Here is a 6,541-nt window from a genome sequence, read left to right as displayed (position 1 = left end):
GGCGCCGGCAAACGCTAGAAGAAGTGCAGGCGCAGGCGCCCAGCCCCAGTGAGGTTTTTGCCTTGGAGGCAAAACAAAACAAAACAAAACAAAACCTGTGCCTATTATACAAAGGTATTCCAACACTGATTTGAGGGACATGTGCACCCCTGTGTTCATAGTTACATTACTCAGTTGCTGAAGAGTGGAAGCAGTCAAAGTGCCCACCGTCTGGTTAAAGAAGTTGTGGGATATATATTCTATGGGACACTACTCTACCATCAAGAAAATGATATTGTGTCCTGAGGAACAAAAGAACTGGAGGTGATTATGCTTAGTGAAGTAATGACGAATGAAAAGAGATGAAAGACAGCTGGTCAGCTTTCCCAGAGTTGAGCTCTGCTCTGAGCAGGGGCTATGTGTTTACTCAGCATGAGCACCACTGCGGGCCTGCTACCAGGCTCTGTCCTCGGGGAGTTTATGGGCTGGCAAAGAGGAGGGAGGTGGCAGTCAGAGGACTATGCAAGTCCCCTGATAGGAAGGATGGTGAGTGCCAGGTACAGGTGTGGTGAGACATGGGTAAAGAATGCTGGCAAGCAAGGGAAGGAGGAGAGGGTGGCAGCTAACCCCAGGAACTGAGTGTGACTCAGAGGCATCAGGGGCAGGAGATACAACCAAGTGGCTGGAACAGGGAGGTTGGACCCCAGAAAAATAATACACTGGACCCTGGAAACATAATATATTGGTTATCTAAGAAATCAATGTGCCTGTGTAAAGGGAAGCTGCCTACCCAGTCTCAATGCTGAGCAACATCCAGAAGCTTCTCTTATTCCCAGTCTGAGGCTCCTACTCACCAGTGTCTGAGCCTAAAACGTAAACATTTTAAACATGAGATTGATTTTAAAGTGGCTCATGCTGGAAGTGTCCCCCCATCTCCCCAATCCACCCTCACTCCATTCCCGGGCACTGAGCTTTAACACAGAGCTCAGAGCAGTCCTGCAGATAAAGGTCTAAGTTACAGAAATCCACAGTAAGTAAAAGTCATTAAAGAGGCAGGGAAGTGACATCATGAATGAGGGTTGTTTGGAGACAATTATCGAGGAGTGACACCTGTAGTTGTATGCTAGAATGATTGCTTAGAGCATAGTCAATGAGTGTACCTCATATTTTTAAAGAGGTGTGTCTGACAATGGGATAAAAGCATAGCCTAGAACAGAGCGGCCGCCCCTGAGGGATGACCTAGAGAAATGTGAAAATTCAAGACAACCAGCTCCTCAGCAGCAACAATACAGGCAGGTGACAGTGGGATGGATGCATTCTGTGAAGTGAGAATAACCAGGAAGCCTAAACCACATGTCAAAAGAAACCATGTCTCAGCAACAAAGTCAAAAGCAAAATGGTATCACACCAAACCTGGGAGGTCTCAGAAACAAAAACTCTCACTGTGAATCTTCTCCAGCATCATTTTTTTAAAAGAGATATTTTATGTATTACAAATGAAAGAGAAGTTCACATGAGACAGAGAGAGAGAAACCAGAGCGCCATCCCAGTACATGCAGTGTTAAGAAATGAACTGGGGAACTTCACACAAGGAAGCCCATCTCTTTCTCAGTTGAGCCATTTCCCTAGCCAGCTTTGCTGTTTATATTTGATTAATCCATTTACTTTATTGATTGGATAGAGACAGGAAGAAATTAAGAAGGAAAAGGGAGCTAGAGAGGAAGAGAGAGAGACACCTGCAGCCATGTTTTACTCCATATTGATTTCTTCTTACTATCTCTATACTATTACTATATGATAGCATGTGAAGAGCTTCATAGACTCCCTTCTCCCCGCCCCCAGTCTTTGCTTGCAATGTATTTAATGCTGTAACCAGGTCTTCACCATAACTTGATGGTGAGAGACTGTGCTCCAAGCAAGTCTTGAATTTCTGGGCACCAGAGCATCCACAGTAAAGATGATCCCCATGAGGTCTCCCCTCTGCTTCTCCCATATTTCTGGGTGCTCTTCTCAACTTTTTAAAAAGTGTTTATTTATATAAAAAGTATTTATATTTATGAGAGAGAGAACCAGAGCATCACTCTGGCAATATACAATGCTGCGGACCAAACTCGGAACCTTGTGCTCAAGAGCCCAAGGCTTTAGCAATCATGCTGCTCCTAGAACTAGCGAGTATTCCGTCTGTGCAAATGACTTTGAATAGTACCTTAAGCAGACTAGAAGAAAGAAAAGGATGATGATATTCAGGTTTTTAAATTTTTTAATGTGATTAATAGCAGTTTACAAGATTGTACTATTACAGTTATAGTTACAGTTAGTTATAGTTCCACACCCCGCCCACCACCAGGGCTCTGTATCCCCACCCTCCCACCTCCCAAAGATGACCACTCTAGTTCTCACAAGTCTTAGATGTTTCTTTGCTTGCTTCTGTGCTTTATTTTTCCAAGTTCATGTATATCAGTTCTCCAGATTCCACACACCAGTGAAACCATTACCTTATGCTCCAACAATATCACTTTTGGACATTTATCCAAAAGACACTCAAACACTAATTTGAAAGGACATATGCATCCCTATGCTATGCTCACAGCTGAATTATTCACAATAGCAGCCAAAATGTCCATCTGTAGATGACTGGCTAAGAAACTATGGGATATATACTCCAAGGAATACTACTCTGCAATAAAAAAGATATGATGTCCTTTGGGACAAAATGGATGGAACTGAAAGTAACTATGCTTAGCGAAATAAGTGAAGAAATAACATTCATACTTAAAACAGCAGCAGGGGTCTGGGTTGTGGTACACCTGGTTAGGTGCATATGTTACAATGCAGGTTCAAGGCCCAGGTTCAAGGCCCTGGTACCCACCTGCAGGGGGGAAGCTTTACAAGTGATGAACCAGTGCTGCAGGTGCCTTACTGTCTCTCTTTCCCTCTCGATTTACCTGTTTCTATCCCATAAATAAATAACATTTAAACAATAACAAGACCAAGTATAAATTATCTCAGGAGGAAAGTAAGGTCCTCCAAATCTCCTAGGCCCACTGACCCCACCTGCAAACATCCCTGCCCTTCTAGTGCTATCCGCCCCTTGGAATCTGGCTCCATCCTTTCTAGACCGCCTCCTGGGAGCAGTCGTCACTGCAACAGCGATCCGCGGGGAGCGCTGGTGCTCCGCGTTGCTATGGAGACCACTCCAGCCCGCTGCAGGTGCGGCGAGAGGGGCGGGGCGAGGCGGGGCCCGGAGGCGGAGGGGCGGGCCGGGGCCCCGCCAGTCTGCCTGCGCTCCGCGTTGATTATCCTGGTTTGCATGAACCTCACTTTCCGAGGATACTCATCCCCGGTGCAGAGCAGGTGCACGGCCTCCGTGCGACCCCACAAGATCCTGACGGCCCGGAGGAGCAGTCCGCGCTGGAGATGATCGGGGTCCCCCAGGACCTGCCACGGCGCCCCCCCAGACCGTAAGGCGCCCCCAGGGGAGGCGGGGGGGGTCCTTGCTGGAACCTGCGGCCCCGCCGCGAAGACAGGGGTGGAGCAGGGAGCTTCCGGCGCTCTGCCCCGCTCCGGATGTCCCCGGGGCGCCCCGAACCCCAAGCCGGCCCCCTGGGAGGACGCCCCTTGTGCCTGGCAGGCGTGGGTTCGGCTCCCGGGCCAGCCTTCCCGCCCCCGCCTGGCGTTTGGGGCCGGTTTTCCGCTCTGAGTGGCCGGGGCAGGACTGAGGTTTCTGGAGCGCCGCGGCATCGCCGGGGGCGGCTGACCGAGGCGGGTGGGGGGCTTCGCCCGGGCTGCTGGCTGCTGGCTGCGCGGGGAGGGGCCGCGTCGGGCTCCAGGAGCGGAGGGGGGTGGGGGCCTGCGGTGGGTGCGGGCCTGCGGGGGGCTGGGGGCGCGGGCCTGCGGGGGATTGTGGGGCGCGGGCCTGCGGGGGGTTGGGGGGCGCGGGCCTGCGGGGGATTGTGGGGCGCGGGCCTGCAGGGGATTGGGGGTGCGGGCCTGCGGGGGAAATGGGGTCCCAGGCCTGCGGGGGAGAATGGGGGGCGCGGCCCTGCGGGTCCCCTCCCCGAGGCATGGAGGGCAGGACCCGGCGCCCCTAGTCCCCGCGGCGAGCGCATGTCTGCGGAGTGGTGGCGCCGCGCTGCGCGGCGGCTCCCGCAGGGGAGAGGCGCCCAGAGCTTTGGGGACACTTGCACAAAGGAAAGAACCCGGGGCCTGGGCGGCGAGTGTAGGACGCCCTGGCCCGCCCCCCGGCCTCTTTCTGAGACTGGAGTCGCCTTGCGCTGCAGCTGGACACCGTGTGGTCAGGCCGCGGTGGCCTTTGTGCGCCTCGGGAAGGGGCGGCACCCCGGAGGTGTGTGTTGGGGGAGGTGGTCAGTGCCACCCGGCTCCAGAACCTCGTGGGCCTTGAGCCTTTCGTGATCCCGAACCCGCATTTGCCCCCTCCCCCACTTCTCGCATTGACAGACATTTTCAGGGAGCCCAGACCTACAACGACTCGACCTCCTTTCACCCTAAAAATCAGAGTGTTTGGGAGTGTGGTTTTTAACTCACCATCATTGCTGGAAGGGAGCCTTGACGGTCCACTTGCTTTTTTTTTTTTTTAATTGAGACTATCTTTTCTAGAATTTATTTTCTTTTTGTTTCTTTGAATTATAGTGTATTATTAGCATCATTTTCAGTCTTTTAGTCTTTAATTAGTGACTTTAATGTTGATTTTTCCACACTTTATTTCTAGAGAATATTCCCGACTTGATCGGGCTGGCGTCGTGCAGGGGTCTCTGTGGGCTTTGCGTTTTATTTTGTTGTTTGTTTGTTTGTTTGTTTGTTTTAGAGAGAGTGAAAGACCACAGCACTGAAGTCTCCATCAATACAGTGAGGGCCGGGCTCGAACCAGTGTCATGCACATGGCAGAACAGCGCGAGCCAGCTATTTTTCCCATCCATGCTTTTGGTCTATTAAAGATCCTCGGCTTTGCTCTGGGAGGTCCGAGGGGTGTGTCCTAGCATTAGATTGGGGTGCTCTGTGGTGTGCATCTCAGAGTCCTCATTCCGGCAGGAGAGTGGGTGCTAGGGCACAGTCTCTGGTCTTGCCACTGTCTCTAATCCACTCTGTGACAGAGTCTCTGGTGTCCAGTGACAGGGGGACATAGGCATTGAAGGCTCACCCCCCCCCCCCCCCCCCCGACACACACACACACATACACACTAACAGCCAGGGACCATCAAGGCCCAGGATTCCCTTAACGTCCCAAGCTTGGGCTCTAAATTGTAAACCTGCCTGGCTTCTGCTTCTCTGCTTTATCCTGACAACTGAAGATTATAGTATTGAGTGCTAGAAGGAAAGACAATAAAGTGGAACTGAAAAAGAACTAGCTAAGTGCCAGGGAGTGGCATACCTGGAAGAGTGCATATGTTCCGATGCTCAGGGACCTCGGTGCAAACCCCTTTGTCCCCACTGCAGAGGAAAAGTTTCTCAAGTGGTGAAGCATTGGTGCAGGTGTCTCCCTCTCTTCTGCTCTCTCTGTTTTTAACCAATAAAAAAATAATTAATAAATAAATAAATTGAAAATGAATAACGTCAGGGTGAAGGAGATGGCATAGCAGAAGAACACCTGCCTCATAAGCATAAGGTCATGGGTTTGATCCCTGGCTCTGCATGAAGAAAGCAGAATTAAAGCAAGTGGCTCCCCCCTTCCTCTCTCTCTCTCTCTCTCTCACACACACACACACACACACACACACACACACCCCTGGCGAATGGTTTGCATCCTGAAGACCATGATTTGGATCTTCAGCCTCCTAATATGACCTCTCAGAAAAAGAAACATTTCTTTAGTGTAATGAGAGACACCAAGGCACTGTTCTGCTCTGTCCAGTGGTGGTACTAGGAGTTTTTTTTTTTTATATTTATTTATTCCCTTTTGTTGCCTTTGTTGTTTTATTGTTGTAGTTATTGTTGTTGGATAGGACAGAGAAATGGAGAGAGGAGGGGAAGACAGAGAGGGAGCAAGAAAGACAGACACCTACAGACCTGCTTCACCCCCTGTGAAGTGCCTCCCCTGCAGGTGGGGAGCCGGGGGCTCAAACCAGTATCCTTACACCAGTCCTTGCACTTTGCGCCATGTGCGTTCAACCCGCTGCACTACCACCTGACTCCTGGTACTAGGAATTTATGGGCCTTTGAGTCTGGTATTCTACCACTGTTTCCTCCCCCCCCCCCCATGTACACACAACTCTAAATCAATCTTAATAAATAAAAATAAGGGAGTCGGGTGGTAGCACAGCGGTTAAGCGCAGGTGGCGCAAAGCACAAGGACTGGCATAAGGGTCTCGGTTCAAGCCCCCGGCTCCCCACCTGCAGGGGAGTCGCTTCACAAGCGGTGAAGCAGGTCTGCAGGTGTCTATCTTTCTCTCTCCCTGTCTCCTTCTCCTCTCTCCATTTCTCTCTGTCCTATCCAACAACGAAGGCATCAATAACAACAACAATAATGACTACAACAATAAAACAACAAGGGCAAAAACAAAGGGAAAATAAATAAATAAATAAATAAAAATAATAACCCTTAGAA

The 6,541-nt window shown here is 50.6% G+C and overlaps 1 protein-coding gene across 1 annotated transcript in view; it reads left to right on the top strand.

The window, feature by feature from the left end:
* Positions 1-3,281: 3,281 nt before the first annotated feature.
* TRIM2 (tripartite motif containing 2) overlaps positions 3,282-6,541 on the top strand; it is a 143,013-nt gene continuing 139,753 nt past the window's right edge. Inside the window, exon 1 of the mRNA XM_060178929.1 lies at positions 3,282-3,440. The gene's annotated coding sequence lies outside the window, so the exon portion shown is untranslated. The remainder of the gene's footprint in view (positions 3,441-6,541) is intronic.

This window comes from Erinaceus europaeus, chromosome 19, assembly GCF_950295315.1.
Source record: "Erinaceus europaeus chromosome 19, mEriEur2.1, whole genome shotgun sequence".
Taxonomy (NCBI): domain Eukaryota; kingdom Metazoa; phylum Chordata; class Mammalia; order Eulipotyphla; family Erinaceidae; genus Erinaceus; species Erinaceus europaeus.
The sequence above is the reverse complement of the archived record's forward strand: the minus strand, read 5'-3'. Positions and strand labels throughout refer to the sequence as shown.